Here is a 19,891-nt window from a genome sequence, read left to right as displayed (position 1 = left end):
TGACCCATTCTGAACTATCTTTGTTCCTTTGAATTCAAGCTGCCAGCATTTTCACCAATGTGAGTCTTTTAAAAATGTTGTGGGTTTTCTAGGAATCTGATGAGAGGTTCACTCTGTGCCCTAAAGCCATGGCCATAATTATTTTTAAGTTGGATGTTCATCTCATTCTGGCTGCCTATGAGAATACAAAGGATCACTGGAGACCCTTTTGTCTACCTGAGAGGGTCTACTTAAATCCAAAGTCATGCACAAAAGCCTCATTTATTCTTGACATATCTCCTTTTCCTAGTTAAAATTATAATTATTGAGGCTTTGTTTTTTATTGTAGTAGGAGCATTTACCATGAGACTCTTCTGATACATGCTTAGTTGTACAATGCAGTGTTGTTCACTGTAGGCGTGATGCTGTCCAGTAGATCGCTAGAACTTCTTCATCTGCAGAGTGAAACTTTTTGCCCCTTGAATAGCAATTTCCCCTGCTCCTTGTCCCTCAGCACCTGAAAACCACCAGGGGAGTCTCCACTTTCTCCTTCAGTGAGTTTAACTTTAGATTCCTCGTATAAGTTGAATCATACACTGTTTTTCTGCATCTGGTTTATTTCACTGAGACTAACATCCCCTAGGTTCACCCATGTTGTTGTGCTTACTTTATACCCATCTTCTGATTCCTCCAAAGTTGCCTGTGTATGGACCTCCTGTGCCCAAGCCATATACTCCCCACCTTGCATTTTTCTGTTTGTGTGCCTCTTATGAAACCTTTCCAGATTGTTCCAACATAGGCAACCTATCCCTTCATCTCGTAGCATTTAATAATAATAATGCATGCCTGTGATGAGCTGAAAACTGATGCTTTGTTGTGACATTTCTTCAGGCTTCACTTTCACTGCGATTAAACAGTCCGTGTGTTTCTGCCTGACATTTCTAATTAAACTAAATGTGTGTCTGATTCAGCATTTATGTCCCTCATAATATTTAGCAGAATGTCCTGCACGTAGTAATTGTGCAGTAGCTATTGTTTAATCCATTGAATGGTAACAAATTCCTTAAGGGGACATTTCATTTACCTTAGTGTCCCCGAAGCATAGGAAGCCCTTGACATGTAGTAAATGCTCAATAAACGTCAGGTTGTGTGTGAGGAGAAACAGAGAGAAAGAAAGAATGAGAGGATTTGGTTGATAATTCCCATATGTATACCTCTCCAACTCTGACACCATCTCTAACTTCAAACCTATGTCCCATGACCTAATTGATATGCCCACTGGGATATCCGGTAAATGTTTCAAATTCAATAGATTCCGAGCTGAGCTCTCAGTCTTTCCCCTTGAGCCAGCTTCTCCAGCAGCGCTGTCATCTCAGCTAAGAGTGGACACAGCATTCTTCCAGTATCAGGTGTTCTTACCTATCTCGTTCTCAGTCCAGCAGCTACCCCATCTCTGCTCTCCCTATGCAGAAGCCAACAGCCCCTCGCCTCCCAACCCTCTACCGACAAGATCTGAGCCGTCGTTGTTGCTCACTGGCTGGGTACAACAGCACCTGCCATTCATTCCCCACACGGCAGCCAGAGACATCCTTTGAGAGGTAAGTCAGAGCCTGTCACTCCTCTTTCAAAACCCTTTGAGATTAAGTCTGAGCCTGTCACTCCTCTTTCAAAACCCTTTGAGATGTAAGTCAGAGCTGGTCACTTTTCTTTCAAAATCCTGCAATGGCCCTCAGAGTAAAACCCAAAGTTGTTCTGGAGAAATACCCAATGGACTCCCTTGTTTCTCTCTGGCTTTATCTCCCACTAATTTCTGTCTTGCTTACCCCCCCTCTAGTTACAATGCTTTCCTTATCATTTATTTCAGCCATTTATTGCTCCTTAACAATCTACCCCAAAATTGAGTGGCTTTAAACAACAATATGTTGTCCTCTGTGGCTCTGTAGGTTGACCGACATGAGCTGGGCATCCTTGCTTACGGTGTCTGGTATGGTTGCCGTCCAGTGTCAGCTGGGCCTGAGGTTATCTGAAGGCTCAATGGGCTGGGCATCCAAACCAGCTCACTCTCCTGACTGACAGCTGAGGCTTGGCATTGGCGAGAGCACCACCACGTAGCCTCTCCAGGTGCCTTGGGCTTCTCACACCCTGGGAGCTAGGGGAGACAGTGTTCTGAGAGTCAACATCACAAGCGCAAGTGTTTAAGGAGGCGGGAACTGGACGTTTCTGGGCCAGGTAAGGGCCACACCTGGAACTGGCACAGTGACACTGGAGTCATATTCTATTGGTTTAAGCAGTCACAGAGCCTGGCAGACTTTAAGGACGTGGAGAAATAAACGCCATCTGTTCATGGGAGTATGGCAAGGCTGCACTGCGAAGGAGCTAGTGAGGTGGAAGATGCCATCCGGGCAGTCTTTGAAAAATACAGTCTGTCCTGCTACTTCTCACACACAGCAGCTAGTGCCTGGTACCACCAGCCTTTCCCTCTGCCAGGAATGGTGTTCTCCCAGGATGGGCGTGTGGCTCTCAAGTCTTTCTAACTTACTTCAAGTCGGCTAACAGGCCACCTTCTCAGTGAGCCCCTCTTTGACCACGCCAGTTAGCATTTTACATAAACACCCCCTCATGACCAAGTGCTCACCATTGCCCATGACATATTCATTCAATTTAGCCTCCCCAACTTTGGTCAGGCTCCTATCCTCCCCATAAGCCCCTAAAAATGTACCTTGTTTTTAAGTTTCAACAACCACCAAACCACTAAGGTGCAAAACATCCCCACCCCAATTCTGAGAATTGAATCCACTAACCACAAAGAGCATATTTCATCATTAAAGCATCCTGGGGATGCAACCCGTTCGCCTCACCTGTGTGCCCCGCTCCCCACAAACTTCCTGCCGTTTTAGAAAAGCTATTTTCTTCTGTTTAATGGTGCATTTCTCTGAGATCAGAGCATTCCCCCTATTGCAAGCTTTTTTAAATAGTCTTTCTTACTGTAGGTGTTCAAAAAGCTCACCTATGCCAGGATGAAAGCAGGTCCATCTAACACATAAAGATATGGAATAAAGAAATATTTGCTACTGATGTAATGGGATCTTATTCTTCACCCCGACCCTGAGTCTCTGGAATGTTCCTTGAGCCAGCTTGTAATATCAATCATGTGGCTCCTACAGAACTCTGAGTGCCCGGTCATGTTTTCCTTACTCCTGCATAACTCCTTTCCTTCTCTCTTCTTGGATTTAGCTGAGAAACTGGAGCCCGGTTCTTTGAGAACAGTTTTCTGTGATGCTGCTAGGTCACTGGATTTTCGGCCACTTTCTCTTGGCACACCCTTGCCGCTTGTGTTGAGCTCGTATTCTGTGTAAACCGAGCCCCTAGCCCAGACCTTCCCTACGGTCTGTCTCATGCTGTCAGACACAGTGTGGCCATCTATCCGGTCTGGGTCGCCTTTCTCCTCCCCAGCTGACTCGTCCACCCAAGCTGCCCCAACTCCCTGGGCCAGGTGCCATTGCTGTTTCTGACACCTCCTAGTCTTCCGCACCCCACTTTCGTAAAATTAAGTTACTTCTAGACACATCCTGAGGCAGAAGGAAGAGAGATTTATATTTTCTTCATGATCATGCCCGGGCAATCACACAAAAAGATCTGAAGCTCAGTGATTTTTATGTTCCGAGTTATTCCTCCACCCCTAAAGCTCTAGGCAGAGAGAGGAAAAGTGAGGAAAAGGGAAAAGTCTTATGGTCAGAATGCTTTTCGGTTCATGGCTACATAATTCACCTGTTATTACACACTGCCGCTCCTTTAACTAAAGTGCCAGGGCCTTATTAGAATGAATGAGTTACCAGTGCCTCAGAGTTTCACCCAGACATCGCTAATAAAGGGGCAATCTTCACACTGATTCGAGCTGCACAAATCTCCCGAGTTGCAAAACTGAGCTGGAAATCAGTCAAAGAAAATTTATGGGATATTTGGATTTATGGAAGTCAGGACATTAAACTGGAGGGAAGATCTTCCCTCTCATTGAAAGATGAAAGTTTTCCTTTAGATGCTGCTTTTCTTTCTTTCTCTTTCTTTCTTTCTTTCTTTCTTTATTTCTTTTTCTTTCTTTCTTTCTCCCTTTCTTTCTTTCTTTCTTTCTTTCTTCCTTTAAAAGCATGTAATTTATTTATTTTTAAAGTTGAGATATAATTGACACATAGAATTATTTTAGCTTTAAGAAGACAGCGCAATGATTCTTTATTTGTATTTATTGCATAAAGATCAACACAGTAAATCTAGTTAGCATCTGTCACCGCACAAATTTACAAATTACTTTCTCGTGATCAATTTTAAGGCTCACGCTCTTGGATGTTAAACATAGGAAATGACTCATGCTTGTCTTTTCTGTCTTTCTTGGCTTGTTTCCTAATCTCAGACCTTCAAGTGAAGAAGAGGGTGAGGGGAAGAGCCCAGGGGGTCCACATAATCAGCCTGGGTTCTACCTTCTTTTGTTCAACTTCTGAGTCTCATGTGTGAAATGTCAATAATAATTTATAGACCATCAGTGATAATATAGATTAAACAAAAGGGCAAATTAAAAAGATTTTTAGTAATAAACTTATAACCAATTGCAAGACTACATGGTGATGGAGAATGTAAAAAATAAAACTGGTGTAAATGGAAATATGCCTGGATTGAATAATTGATATTGTTTTTGTTGATCTTAGAGGGAGAAGGATAGAGAGTAAGAAAGATTATTTTGTTGTTTTATTTATTTATGCACTCATTGGTTGATTCTGGTATGTGCCCGACTGGGGATGGAACCGACGACCTCGGCGTGTGGGGACAAAGCTCTAACCAGCTGAGCTGCCCGGGGCCAGGGCTGGAGAAATTTTTTTTTGGGGGGGGGGGCCTAGATTCTTTTTTCTTTTTAATTTTATATAGAAAGTTAATTTTAACAGGATGATGTTGATCAATAAGAGTACATAGATTTCAGGTGAACATTTTTATTTCAAATGCCATTTCCCCCAACTTAATATGTAAATTAAATACATTTTAAATATACCTGAAAATGAATCTAAAATTCAACTAGAATAGTAACTGTATGAGAATAACAGATATATTTGAAGGGGACCAAAGGAAGAATGAGGGTTTATTTGTTATATATACGAGGTAAGAGGTAATATTGGAATAAAATAGTAGTTCCCAACTGAAGGCAACTTGGTTCCCCAGAGGATGTTTGATCATGTATTTGAGACACGTGTGCTGTCACATCTGAGTTGGGCTGAGGGTGGAGGGTACAATCTGACGTCTAGTGGGTTGAGGCCAAAGACGCTGCTAAACATCTTACAATGCATCAGACTTCTCTGTGCAACAGAGAATTTATCCAGCCCAATATGCCAACGGTGCTGAGGTTAGGAAACTGAGATTAAAGGATTAAAACTATGGTGCAGGTATGCGGACTAACAGATAAATAGTGGAGCAGACTAAGAAGTCCAAGTACTGTCACAAGTATGTGCACTTGCATGTGACATAATAAAAATGTCCCACCAGTTGGGTAAAATATTCAGTAAGTGTTAGTGAATCAATTGATTAATGATTGCAAAGAATAGAGTTACAACCTTATTTTATACAAAAAAAAAAAAGATTTAAAAATTTTAATAAAAGAAATAAAAGCCCTGGCCAGAGAGCTTGGTTGATTAGAGCATCGTCTGCAAGTGCAGAGGTTGCTGGTTCGATCCCCAGTCAGGGCACATACAGGAACAGATTGATGTTCTTGACTCTCTCTCTCTCTCTCTCTCTCTCTCACTTGCTAAATCAACAAATAAGAAAATTTTGAAAAAGAAGTAAAAGAAAAATAGAAAGTGAATAGTTTTATTTAAGCGTTGGCTCGACAGGCTATTTCTGACAGTGACATTTATTCTATCCATCACTTCAGATCCGGTTCTTGGACCATGTCCCTGTGCAGTGGGAATTAGGAGAGGACACATTTCTACGTCCCATCAAGCAAACTGAGTCCAGCTCTGGGGAGGCTGCCGTGTGCCTACAGATAAGCAAGAGGCCGGATGACATAGGCTGGTGTGAAAGGAGCTTACATTTCACTTCTCAGAGTCCACGCTTTCAAACAAGGATCAAGAGTGTTCCCGAAGGGATGTGGATGTTGCAATGTCAAGTCCTAGCCCCAGTGTTCAGCTTCTGTCCACAGCACAGGAACACCCAGACGTGTGCACGTCTCCTCCCCTACCCCCGACCCAGACTGCCCTGTGGTCTCGTGTCTGGTTCACTCACTTCCCGGAACACCCTACGGGTTGGCTCACCTTGACTGATGAACACAATTGCTCAGTGTCGTTTTCCAGGTGAAAGGGGGATATATTATGTTACAAAGGAAAAGGCCTACTGCTTAAGACAAAGGGACCTCTCTTTTTTTAAAATAAAATCTTTTTCATGGCAGTTGACATGCAATATTAGATTAGTTTCAGGTAGACAACATAGTGATTAGACATTTATGTAACTTAAAAAAATCACCACCCCGATAAGTCTAGTAGCTGTCTGGCACCAGGCACAGTTATTGCCATATTATTGTCTACACTCCCTGTGCTGTACTTCACATTCTCGTGAGTATTTGTGTGACTGACCGTTTATACTTCTTAATCCAGTCACCTTGTTCAACTGGCAACCATCGGTTTGTTCTCTGGAAGTCTGCCTTTCTGTTTGATGTTTCTTCTTTAAATTCTCCATCTGTCTGTACCTGGGGGCGGGGCTGGGGGAAAGAGGCTCAGGTTGGGCCTCAAAGTAATAACATGCAGAACTGTATTTGCAGCTCTTTAGTTCCCAGGGTTCATGTACAGTCCAGTTATAATTTGGGGTGCATGAGGGGTGCTCATCCATTGCTCCTCATTCGCTCATGGCCTGGACATAGATGTCCGTATTGGCCTGCGACCTCCCTTGGAATCCAGATATGGATCCAGCCCTGTTACTGATTGCATCACCAGTGAGGAGGCAATAACAGAAGTGGAGGTTTGGGGTTCTAGTATGCAAATCAGGTTCTTTATTGAGAAAAAGAGGAGAACACAGGGACGGTGGGGTATGTGTTAAGTAAGGAGACGTAATATCAAATCAGCACCGCCTATTGTAGTTCAAACAACCCAGGGCCTTCTAAACCTTTTCCTATAAGCACACTCATGGGGTTTAAGCATCAGGATTTTTTAGGCTATAATTAAGGTGCAGAGGTTGGACAAACTTTCCTTGACAACACAGTCTTTCTGTTAAAAAAAAAAAATATATATATATATATATATATATATATAAAACTTTTCTCAGCCCACTCTAGTCCTATTTTTTCTCTAAGCTGTCCACTTTAAATGTCCAATTATTTAGTTTTCACAAACTGTCCTTTATATTTATTAAAAAATTTAAATTCTCATTTAGTTTTGCTTCTGCCTGGGCTTTCCACATATGCCTCGAGCAACTCATCCCTGCTCCAATGGGATCCTCTTTTCTCCCAAATGGTGCTCTTTGCAGTTTTACACTCTAGCAGGCTGATGAATCCATACAAGTGAGGGTAGAATTATATCTCAACTACCTAGAATTTACTGTCTGGGAAGCTTATCTTTTGGAAACATATGAAAGAACCATAAGGAAAAGATAAGCTTTCAAACATTCAAAATGAATGTTGTTAAGTTCATTTGTACCATTTTCAATGAGCATAAAATGACCATAGGGAAAATCTGACGTGGTCACAGCTGGGAACTACTGGGCAGGGTTACACAGGAGTTAGAATAGGGAAAATAGAGAAGCAGACTTTCTCAGATAGTATGAGACTTGGGGTTTTCTTCTTTTCTCTTTTCATCAAAAGCCAAGCAGCCTAAATTCCTCTTCCTGCTACAGAGAGGAGACACTAGTCTCATAACAAGGAGCTTTGGCGATGTGATTTTGCTGAATGTCCTCCGGGGGCGGGGGGAGGACAGCCGTAATTTTTCAGCATTTTTATGTATGTGTGTAGTAGACAATAGGAACAAGAATGTCTAACATAAATGCAATAAATAAAGATTCTGTTTATAATGGGCATCCTATAGATAAGTATAAACAGGAGCTTGATAATTCTCTGGTTAGGCTTTCAGTAAAGGTACAACGTGATGACTTCTATGAAAGAGGATTATCGGGCATCTCTGGCATAGACAAGTACGAAACACAGAAGAGATTCAGCAAAACAGGTAGAATCAGACATGGATCCGTAAGGACATCCAGGCAGGAGGAGCAGGAGGACAATATTACCCTTAACATATTACTAAAGGACTCGCCATTGCCTAAGGGAGGAGAGATGAAGGATATTAACCAGTTATATTATAGCTTCATCAGAGTGTCGTTTGTAGTGCGAGATGATATCATCCTGATGAAGTAAACCGGTTAGGAAGACATTCATAGTTGATCTTATGTATTAAACTAGTCATTCTCAACCAGTTCTTTGTGTTATCTTTAAAAAGGTACTCTTCAGGAACTGTTAGAGAAAGGTTTTATACACTAGTCACAGGTTCAGTTTAGTAGCTCAGAGTGATGAAAGCTCACAGATTGAGGAGAATGGCTCAATAATATTTCCCTCTGAAGTTCATAAATTGAAAGATTAGTAGAAAAGCAAAGGAAAATTAAGTTAAAACCTCTGATAAAAATAAGCATCTTTTGTTGAATTTCAAAGACATTCATTTTAAAACCTAAATTTCTCAAACCACTTTGTTCTGTTTCGTATTTTTAACCTAAATAGGATTCAGTTAAAAAGTAGAACTTTGGGTTTGGCCATGACACAGTGTGGGTTCTAGACTGCTTTCTGTTTCCCCTACTGTAACCAGCTATAAAACTGAGCAAAATAGAGGCAGCATTGTTTTGGAGGAAAGGGGGAGCGGGGAAGGGTGGTGTCAGAGTAGCATTGGAACACTCGCGGGAAAGGACACCTGTGGTGGGCTCGTGTTTTCTCGGTTGTCTGCCACATGTCACAAGGCGTTGGAGCCCAAGGTGAGCAAAGCTGTGTTGGTCAGCTGAGGAGGTAGTGATTAATGTTGAGGACAGCTGAAGCCACTGGAATTTTCAGGGCAGTGGACCAAAGAGAGGGGCACTGTGCAGACAGGAGTCCCTGCTGTGCCAGCTGGGGAAATCTCCATGGATCTTTGTCCCCAAAATCGGCAATGCATATGCAGAACAAGTCTCTTGTAGAGCTGAAAGGAAGTAACACGATGCTTACAGTCTCTGTTTCTGAGCACAAAGGAAATGAATTAGAATTCAATAAGTAAAGTATAAGGCCCTCACCAGTTGGTTTAGTAGTGGAGCATCAGCCCAGTGTGTGGACGTCCCAGGTTCAATTCCCAGTCAGGGCACACAGGAGAAGCTACCATCTGCTTCTCTATCCCTCCTTCTCCCCCTTCTCTCTGTTGCTCTCTTTTCCTCCTGCAGCCATGGCTAATTTGGTTCGACTACATCAGCCTGGGTGCTTAGGATGGCTCTGTGGAGCCTCTGCCTCAGGGGCTAAAAATAGGTCAGTTGGGAGCTTGGCCCCAGATGGGCAGAGTATCGGCCCCAAACAGGAGTTGCCAGGTAGGTTCCAGTCAGGGTGCATGCAGAAGTCTGTCTATCTCCCCTCCTCTCACCTGGAAAAGAAGGGAAAAAAGTATATATATATATGGCGTAAATGTTTAGAAATTAAACCACTTCTAATACTACATGAGTTGAAAAAGAAGTCACAAAGGACGCTGAAATATTTCAAAGGATCAGGATGCGAAGGCAGTCTGTCAAAAGTTTTGGAAAGCAGCTAAGCCTGAGGGAAGGCTTACAGCTTTAAATACTTAGAGATAAGAAAAAGAAAGGGGGGTGAGAATCAGTGGTTTGGGTTTCCCCCACATAGATCAGAAAAAGAATAGCAGAATAAGCCCAAAGTAAATAAAAGAAAGAAACGATTCAATATGAGACCCTAAATCAATAAAAGAGTACACAGTACAGAAAGTGAGAAAGACAAAAAAATTTTGGATCTTTGAAAAGAACCCCGAATATTTCCAGAGCACATGTTTCGTGCCACACCTTACGCTTTATGTTAAGTGCACGCATTAAACAGTGCGGTCCACAGTGCCCTACCCCCACGATCACTTTATTTGAGGGTCCACAGATTGTTCAGCTATAAAAAAAAATCTGAAAAATTTCTGGTCCAGCAGTACCTAGACCCTAATAGGAGTTCAATAAATACACTGCTCACAAAAATTAGGGGATCTTTTATTGCTTCATATTTATTTTGAAATAGCCCCTAAATTTTGTGAGCAGGGCATTTGTTGAATAAAAAAATTGAACTGTTTTCTTTAAGCAACGGGGAAGTCCAGAGAGAAGAAGGGACTTTCCCCAAGGTCACCAAAGCCTAAAGTGGTGGAGCCTTAAAATTATAGGTCCGGGAGCTGGGTTTTGCCCTCCACACCAGACGGTATTCTCTGCCTCGGCCAGTTGGGATGTTTGTAATCCTCGAGTGAGCCTTAATAATTAGACCCTTGTTTTTAAATTGCCCTGGCAGCCCATCTTACAAAGGCATTTCCTAAACACTCCTTTTCATGTCAGCTTGCTAGCCAAGCAGCCCAGTGGGAGGTGGGGAAGGGGACAGCTCACGGGCACAAGAACTCACATTGCAACTTGCAGCTCCACCTGGCACAGAGGGGCTGCGCTGGGTGTATCTCACTGGTGAGGGCCCTCGTCCTCAATCTATCTTGCCTCCCCAGCCCTGTTCCTTGGAGCTGTTGAAACTGTTGAACCAGAGTTTCTTGGAAGCAGAACTCAAGTGTAACTGGAACTATAGAACTACCCTGTCCCGGTGGAGAAATTTCAGCGGCAATCAGAATAAAACTGAAAGTTGAATTTTGAAATCGAAATTGAAAAGAAATTTTCTTTGCAAATGAAATCACAGAGGCAAAATGTGACAATATTGTCAAAATTCATGTAGGCTCAGGAAATGGTCAGATTTTAGCCATTCGGGTCCAAAGGAGACCACAAAGAAGCTAAATTTATTGGCTAAATCTTAGGAGGTTTAGAAAGGAAGTGACTATAGGGGCCGGTACCTGGAAAAGTCTGACATGATCTAGCTCCTAAAACAAATGAAGTAACAGCAGGTGCTTACATATCAGGATCGGTTCTAAACATTGTCTAAAATAAATATTAAATCTTTTAGTCCTTATTTCTTGGGCAACCAGATGGCCTGGGCCCTAAGATAGGATGTGTTGTATTAAAATAAAATAAAAAAACAGCACAAATCATGTCTTCTCAGGTATATTTCACACCGGGGCACAGTGACTTCCAAGGACAGGGTTTGTTTGTGTGGACATTGCATGCTCCTGTACTTAGACCCTCGAGGTCTTCTTTTCCTTGGCTTTGCAGTTGAGGAATGCCTGGGGAGCACAGCTGTCATGTGGGAGGGGCACCAATGTGTACGTCGTTAGATTTTTTAACATGAGACACCTATGTTGTACTGTAACACCGTTTCCTCACACACAGGGGCAACCAGAGCATGGGCCACTTTTCAGGCAGCGCTCAGCCCGGTAGAGTAAGTAATTCATGAGCCCTTATCATAACTAGCTCTACTCATATGGAGGGGGAGAAAGTAAGAATTCTATAAAGGGCTTTGAGTTCTTACCAGTCAGCCTTCATTTTTATCACCTTCAGAAAATAAATCAGACTAACCAGTGCATGCTGGTACACTTTTCTCAATTTGGAGGCATAAGGTTATGGAAAACATCTAGTCCTCACAACAACTCTGCAGCATAAGTACTGTTATTACCGCCACACTACAGGGGACAGAACTAAGACAGAGGCTGACTAAGTAATTCAACTTCATAGAGCTGATAAGTGGGGAGTCAGACTTTGGATCCAGTCCTGCTATCCTACGCCTGCGCTTATGGAGCTTAGTGTCGAGAAGGAAAGACAAGTATAAGTCAGCTGACCCTCTGGAGAACGTGTAGCTGCAAACTGAGCGAGCGCTCTGAAGGAAAGGAAGACAGCCCCTGTTAGTGATTGACAGGAAGCCAACTGGCCCTGGAGGAGAGGGTGGCCTGCCGTGAGAAAGAGAGGAGTCAACTGATGGTCGTTGGCACCAATTGCACCTTAACAGGAATTCCCGATTGGGGGTGCAGTGAAGAAGAAAACTTTATTCAGGGCAATCAATACAGCTCAGCTGTGAGAGTTTGGCTACGAAACACAGCATGGCTGTGAGATGCAACCCTGCTCTGCTCCCTGATCTGCTCGGGGGAGACGTCTTCAGTGTTTCAGCTCAGCCTGGGAAAAATAGTCTTCAAGCTATGGTGGAAAGGGAAAGTATGCTTGCAAAGTGGGGAGCCGGCTTATATAGACAGAAGTCTCGGCCCCTGGTACCTGATTAGTCTGTCCTCATGCAAATGAGGGCTCCACATGGTCATCACAGTTTGATTGGTCCAAAAGGCACTGTCCTGATTGGTCAGAATGAAGCAGCTGTGATTGGTCGATGAAGAGATTGATGGGGATAGCCGTGCAGTTCTCAGTCCTATTGGTTGAAATATGATTCCAGGAACCCCTTTATAAGGGCTGTCTCAGCCAGCAGGAACATGATGCCTGCAGGCAGTTCGGCACTGAGATAAGTAGGTCAGTGTAGGCTTCTCCCTGAAGTGCAGTTTGCGAAAGTGGCCTCTGTGTAGAAATTGCGGCTAGGCTCTGTTTTTAAAAATTTGAGCCCAGGCCTGACCAGGCAGTGGCACAGTGGCTAGAGCGTCAGACTGGGATGTGGAGGACCAAGGTTCAAAACCCCAAGGTTGCTTGCTTGAGTGCGGGTCCACCAGCTTGAGTGCAGGGTTGCTAGCTTGAACCCAAGGTTGCTGGCTTGAGCAAGGGGTTCACTTGCTCTGCTGTAACCCCCCCTCCTCCCGTCAAGGCACATATGAGAAAGCAATCACTGAACAACTAAGGAGCTACAATGAAGAATTGATGCTTCTTATCTCTCTCCCTTCCTCTCTGTCCCTATCTGTCCCTCTCTCTGACCTTCTAACTCTGTCCAAAAAAAAAAAAAAATTTTTTTTGAGCCCAGTTAGCCACCAGGAGCCTTCTTAGTAGGTGTCTTCTTTCTCAGGGCCCACAGAGGCTTGGGCTGAGAGTCCAAGGATGAAAAGGCTTTAATTAGTTAACACCAGAGGGATGAGGGGAGAGTTCTAGGCAGAAGAAGCCGTACTTGCAAAGGCAAGAGAGAGCAGAAGGTGAGGCAGCCAGCTGTGCTGAGTTCTGAGGCAGGAGGGGGGGGGGCACTGAGGCTGGAGCAGGAGGCAATGGCAGGCCGTGCAGCACCTGATCACATCATGATCATTGTGCAAAGGGCCCTGGGAAGCCACTGAGATCCAGGCAAGCTCTGACCTATGTGCAACTGGATTTTTGGACTCCACATAGGCATAATAGCTGGGTATCCTCCAATGAAAGGTCCGGGACCCAGCAGGAATCGCCTCAACCACGCAGAGGCCAGAGTGTAGAAAAGAGGATTAATTACAAACATCTTCGTGCAGGTGGGGTGAGTCCGTTAAAAGAGTCAGCCCCGAGCGGGGGTGAGAGGGTTAGTGTTATACTCTGCTGCCTCCTTTTGGCAATTTCTGTTGATGCTGGTTACCAGGTCTCCGGCCAGGCCTGCGGTATTCTTCTGTTTGGGTTCTTGCCTCCATTGGTAACAGGTCTGTTTTGGTTCCTGCCTCCACTGGTAACGGGCTCTTTCTGTGTTTTGCCTGCTGCCTCTGTTGGTAATGAGCTCCTGTTTGGTGAACTTAAAGGTTAACTACAGTTCTTCATGTACTGACTGAGGAAGGGTTCTGAGGGGGCAGGCAGTTTTGTGTCCCAAGGATACATTTTGCCCTGACATCCAGCAAGTTAAATCATCTCCGTTGAAGCTTCCATTTCTTTAACTGCACAGAAGGCACTCGTAGTGTCACTTGATGATTAAGACAATAATGTTCCCAGTACCATACTCAGCCTTTGAGTTATGCCCGATGCGTGACCATGTCAACTGAAATCAACCATACATCGTGAACTTCAGCTTTCTCCCGCTCGATCCCCACAATGTGACATGGTTATTATTCCCCCCAATCCGTTTTGCAGGTGATAAAATAACCGGAGCCCAGACTAGTTACATAACCTACCAGTTGCCAGCAAGCGATGGAACCATGACTCAAGCCAACTTTATTCTGCTTGCAAACCAGGTGACCGGCCAGACGCGGTGCTCAGTAGCTGAGAGAGGCCCCGTTGGTGCCTGTTGGAGACACACAGATCCTGAGGGCCCGCAGGCAGGTAAGAGATATTAAGAACGAGGAGCTGGTTAGAGCGAAGCCCTGCCTTTCCCAGCAGGCAGGGTGGGTGAGGGGGAGAGGGTGCTTGGACCAGCCCTGCTATAGAGAGAAGCCTCAGGGTGGCTACTGAATCTCCATGAGCTCAGGTGGCTGGGAAGGTGGCGTCCTGTAAATGCATAAAATGATGGTTAAGCCAATCAACCCTGCAGCGGTTACTCTGGTAGAGATGGCCGCTGGCACACATTATTAGTACAGCTTCATGGATTGTAGGGCATTGGAGAGACTGGAGCAAATGTATCTTTGCTTTCCCTAAAGCTTTTCCCTTCTTTCCTTCCCTTCATCTTGGTTTGGGGGCTGAGGTTTTAGAGACCAGTCTCTGTTTTGTTTTCTGGGCCACCGTGTCTGCAGAATCTGCTCATGATCTTGGAGTCCAGATGTAACACAACCCTGTCCCGGTCTGTAAACTCCGTTTACCTCCATATCCTTAGCGCGCATTGCATAGATGTGCGATAAATAAGTGCTGAAACAATATGGCGTTAGTGGGTGGAGCTCCAGAAGTATATATTGGGGTTGTGGAATGAAGTTATCTCTCTAAACAGTAAGAGCTGACTCAGAATTCCCCTGCAGGATGTGGGCTGTCGTGGTCTTCTGCTGTTTCTCTCAAGACCTCAGTGACCCTAACTGTGCTGAGGAGACAGCTAACATGCATGTTCTGAAACATCTCACACTCACTTCCTTTTTATTTTCTTCTTATGGGTTTTAGCAAGGGGTGGAGTGTTGAATCACTCAGCAAGCTACTAAGTGACTTCTGATCTGCTGTCAAAGAAGGTAGACGCTTGGTCCTAGGGAACATGCACGGGCTTTGGCATTGTATTAGGGCCTTGAGGTTGTATTAGGGCTTTAGTGTTATATTAGGGCTTTGAGGTTGTATTAGGGCTTTGGCGTTGTATTAGGGCTTTGGTGTTATATTAGGGCTTTGAGGTTGTATTAGGGCTTTGGCGTTGTATTAGGGCTTTGGTGTTGTATTATGGGCCCTACGATCTCTTGGCAAGTCATTTAGGTGATAACTTTACTCTGAGATCCTGTGTCTTCTTTGGTAAAATGGTAATGACAACAGTCACTGAGTGGCAGGGGAAAAAACGGATGATGCAGTCGTAATGGGTCATACTTCCCGAGGTCAAATCCTTGTCCCCTCACTGCAGTGGCTGTGGAGTGCTCCACACAAGCTCCTCCTCAGGACTGAGAACCTCATTCCTGCCGCTGCTGCCAGCTCACAGCTGAGGTCCTCCCCAAGAACTGCCCTCCACTGGCCTTGCTCAAAGCCACACCCTCTTCAGGGGACAGTCTGCAAGGGTTCAAAGGCTTGGCTCTCCTTCTTCATTCAGGACAGCGCTGAAGGGCCAGTTCAGCTCCAGAAATGCCTGGACAACCAGCTTCCTCATTTTACAGCCCCACTCACCCAGTTCTGCCTCTCTCACTCCCTGGGAGAGGGTTGTACAGAACTCTGCCCAAGATTTTCTGACTTCTACGAGAAAATCTCCGTTTCAGAGTCCCTTTCCTGGAGTCTTGACAGTTCCTATAAAGTTTACTACTTATAGTGGAGAGTTTTTCAAGGGTCAAAGTGTTAGATCAGTGGTTCTCAACCTGTGGGTCGTGACCCACAGGTTGAGAACCGCTGTGTTAGATAATTAGGTGTGGTAGAATTGGGGTTCTGACAAGACTCCTGTGATTTCAAGTCTAAGCCTCCTCTTGGCTCTGTCCTTGCACCACATGAAACGGGGTGGAAGAAGTCACCCCACAACAGACCCGTGTATTTTATCTCATCATGAATCACCATAATCTGATCGTAGTGGTAATTGTTGTCAAGATGTCGGCTACCTTTTCATAGTTAGTGTGATCTATCCAGTTTTCCCACCACGGAGGGGCCCCAGACAGATACATAAGGCTTTCTCAAAACTTCAGATTTATTTTTATAAAAAAAAAAATTTTTTTAATTATTTTATTATTAAATGAGAGATGGAGAGGCAGAGAGACAAACTCCCGTATATGCCTGACCGGGATCCACCCGTGCTTGATTTGCACCAGCTCAGATCTGTAGGTAATAGTAAGAAAATGGAGAAAAGTTTATTAATCAGCTTCTCTAGTGTGTGCCTAAGAGAAGTCTAAGTCAAAGGAGGGCTTTACTCTCGTCGTCATAGCTCATGTTACACTATTGCTCACAAAACTATACACTTGCTCATGCACACACGTGAACACACACATACAAACATGCACATACACACCTACACGTGCATAGGCACTCAGCAGGAGCCAGAGACACACAGGGAAGAAGTGTGTAGAGTGTTTAGGAACCATAATAAACTTTCAGGTGAACTGCAACCCTATAGTGTTCTTAATTAAAATCTCTAAAGAACTCTTGTTGACAGTATCACCACCCAAAGCCTTATTTACATTGTTAATTATTCAAGTTGCAGTGAATAAGAAACAATGCCCAGGCTTCCCATAAAATTTCCAAAAGTTAAACCAGGGAAATGGGCAATCAGTGCCATTTGAGGTGGTTCCTGCCAGTTAATTGCCAGACAACTCTAAAATAACGGGGCGTGAGGTGCTTCAACAATGATTAATTAGCAACGGTACAGACATTTTCTTGGGGGAAAATGACAATTACGCGGTGCCGATACTGAGCAGTCATCATCAGAGGCCTTTTACCAGCATTAGCTAATTAATCTTCCCCACAACAGCCCATCTCTTCATCAAGAGAGTGACAGACAGAGGCCAAAACGTAAAATGGTGAATTCTCTTCCTGCTGCGTCCCTTAAAGTACAAGGTAAACCCTCAACCTACAAGCACCCAGGGGGATGCCCAGGCAAGAGCAGAAGGATTTTTTATTTAAGTGAATGACTTCCCTGGTGATGTGTATGGTTAATGTGGCGAATTCTCGGCTTCCTCCTGCTCTCTGGCCATGCCTCATATGCTGGCTGCATATATAAGTCCCTTCCCTTCTTCTGAGCAAGAAGCCTTTTTATTTCAGCCCTGGCCGATTGGCTCAGTGATAGAGTGTCAGCCAGATATGTGGAAGTCCCGGGTTTGATTCCCAGCCAGGACACATAGGAAAAACAACCATCTGCTTCTCCACCCCTCCCCCTCTCCTTCCTCTCTGTCTCCCTCTTCTCCTCCCGCAGCCAAGACTCCATTGGAGCAAAGTTGGCCCCGGGCACTGAGGACGGCTCCATGGCCTCTGCCTCAGGTGATAGAATGGCTCCAGTTGCAGCAGAGCAATGCCCCAGATGGGCAGAGCATTGCCCCCTGGTGGACGTGCCAGGTGGATCCCACTCAGGCACCTGTAGGAGTCTGTCTCTCTGCCTCCCTGCTTCTCACTTCAGAGAAATACCAAAAAAAAAAAAAAAAAAAAGCCTTTTTATTTCAAACATATTAAACCAAAGAGTGGGAGGGAACTATGCCTCTTTCTGTATCGCTATGCTTATTGTATTAGAACTGGTCTAGCACTTTTGGTTTCAACCCAGCTACAAGGTCTAGAGTTATTTGTGGAGTGTGATTGATTTGGGCTAGGTGTAACTCTAAAGGAGGAGTGAATTATATCTTGTGTGCACTAATTTAATCCACATTATAAGTTTTATCACAATAAAGAGAAAAGGGGGAAGAGAGGGTAGAATGGAAAAGAACAGAAAGGGGGAAAAGAGAAGGAAGAATAAGAGGACAAGGAGGAACAAGAACAAGAAATTCAGTGCTTTGTCCATATGAGCCTTCACTCTTTATGGCAGCACTGTAAAATAGGTGCAATTACCACCCCCATTTTATAGATGATGAAACTAGGGTGTGGAAAGGTTAAGCGACCTCCCAGGTCCCCTAAGTGCACCAGGCCCTGAATCCATCTCTATTTGATCTTAGATTCTTAGTTTTCCTCACAATGCTGCCTCTATGATGAGTCTCTCTGCCACCTTCTAACCTGCTCCCAGCCAAACCTTCCAGTTTACATCTACAGCAAGGAGCTCTTTCGTGAAGATCAATATCACTGTGCCACAGTATTGGGAATTTTAAAAATTAGAAATGACAGCAATTCCCCTAATGGTTACTGCAGCCTCATGTAAAACAAGTACATGAACTGCTCTCACACGACATGGGAAGTGTCATGAGTGAAGTTTGCCCCAAATTGAGACTGGCAGACAGGTTTCATCTGGATTATCAACCTGGTTAATTGACAGTGGCTGCCTGGAATGGCTTGACAAGAATTCTAACGTGAATCAAGGCTCAGCCCAGAAATATGCCATCGCTGATTAGTAACGTGTGCCAGGAGGGGGGGGGGCAGGACTGTGGTGTCGGAGGTACTGTGGGAGCAGAGGAGTGGCGATGAGCACAGCCTCGGGAGTCCGGGATGACTTCCTGCGAGAGATGATGCCTGCGATGACCCTGCCAGAGGAGCAGACACCAGGGAAGGTGGGGAGAGGTGCCAGGGGAGGGGCAGAAAGGAGTCGTTCTGTGACGTAGGAACAGCCTAAGCAAGTGCTATGGTAAAGAAGAGCATTCCAAAAACTGCCAGCAGCTGAATAGGACTCCGATGTGAAAGTGTGAGAGGTCAGGGTCAACAGGAGGTTGACAGGTAGGCTGGAATCAGGTTGTGTGGGACCCATAGTCTCCTCTGGTACACAGCTGATTTGACATGAGAAAAATAAAAAGTTACACGTATGCTCATTTGCCAGGGACTAGTTGATGTCCTCTGTACACACCTAGAAGTGTGGGCAATGGATTACCTGTGTACTGCACATTTGTGGCTAATTTTTTAACATTAATCAAGTCTTTTCCCCAACTGAAAGAGTCAAGTTTAATGACACAGACAATACGTTAAGCATAATTAGAGATATGAGGATTAAACCATCTTTGGGTGGATACCCAGAACTGCTGGATATTTCTAAGAAAGTTCATTAAAACCAACTTCCTACCTAATTGAGGAATCGCTACTTTGACATTTTTAACATTGTGTTCTTGAACATCTTCGAAAAGGGAGGAGGGGTTGTGAAGCAAGTTCTTCTACTACCTAATAATTCTAACATTCTTCTGTATCAAGATAAGTTGACATTGGCTCCCTTGTCATTTCCAACCCTGGTCATTTTCCTTCTCTTGAGAGCTAGGTAGAATAAATTTGACTTCTACAAAGAGATGTTTTCATATTTGAAGATAACTCATTTCTGAATCTGTGGTTCTTCAGCCTAAAACTTGGCAGATCTTCAACTATTCCTTAGCAGCATCTTCATATTTCTCAGCTGATGAATGTCTTCTCCTCTGTATACTTCAGTTCTTCTTTTTTTTTTCCTGTTTCTCTTAGGCTGAGGGCACCTAAATCTGGACAGTCCTGTAACAGTCTTTGAGGAGCGGAGAGCTAATTCCACAGCTCCCCTGTGGGGTTTTCTGCAGCAGTCTTCGGTGCAATAGAAAGGCCATAGTCCTCTGAGAATCAGTCACGTGATGAATATTCTGCTACTGTGAGAAAATAGTGGCCCAGGAATATCTACCCTGAAGGATTCTAACATCATTGTGAGTCTGCACACTGGGAGGATATTCACCCCCACCTCACTCCCTTACGAGTCAAGTCTCCAAATCAGCATAAGGTTAGATCCTAA

The sequence above is a fragment of the Saccopteryx leptura genome, chromosome 3, assembly GCF_036850995.1.
Source record: "Saccopteryx leptura isolate mSacLep1 chromosome 3, mSacLep1_pri_phased_curated, whole genome shotgun sequence".
In the NCBI taxonomy this organism is placed as follows: Eukaryota; Metazoa; Chordata; class Mammalia; order Chiroptera; family Emballonuridae; genus Saccopteryx; species Saccopteryx leptura.
Note: the sequence above shows the minus strand (reverse complement) of the source record.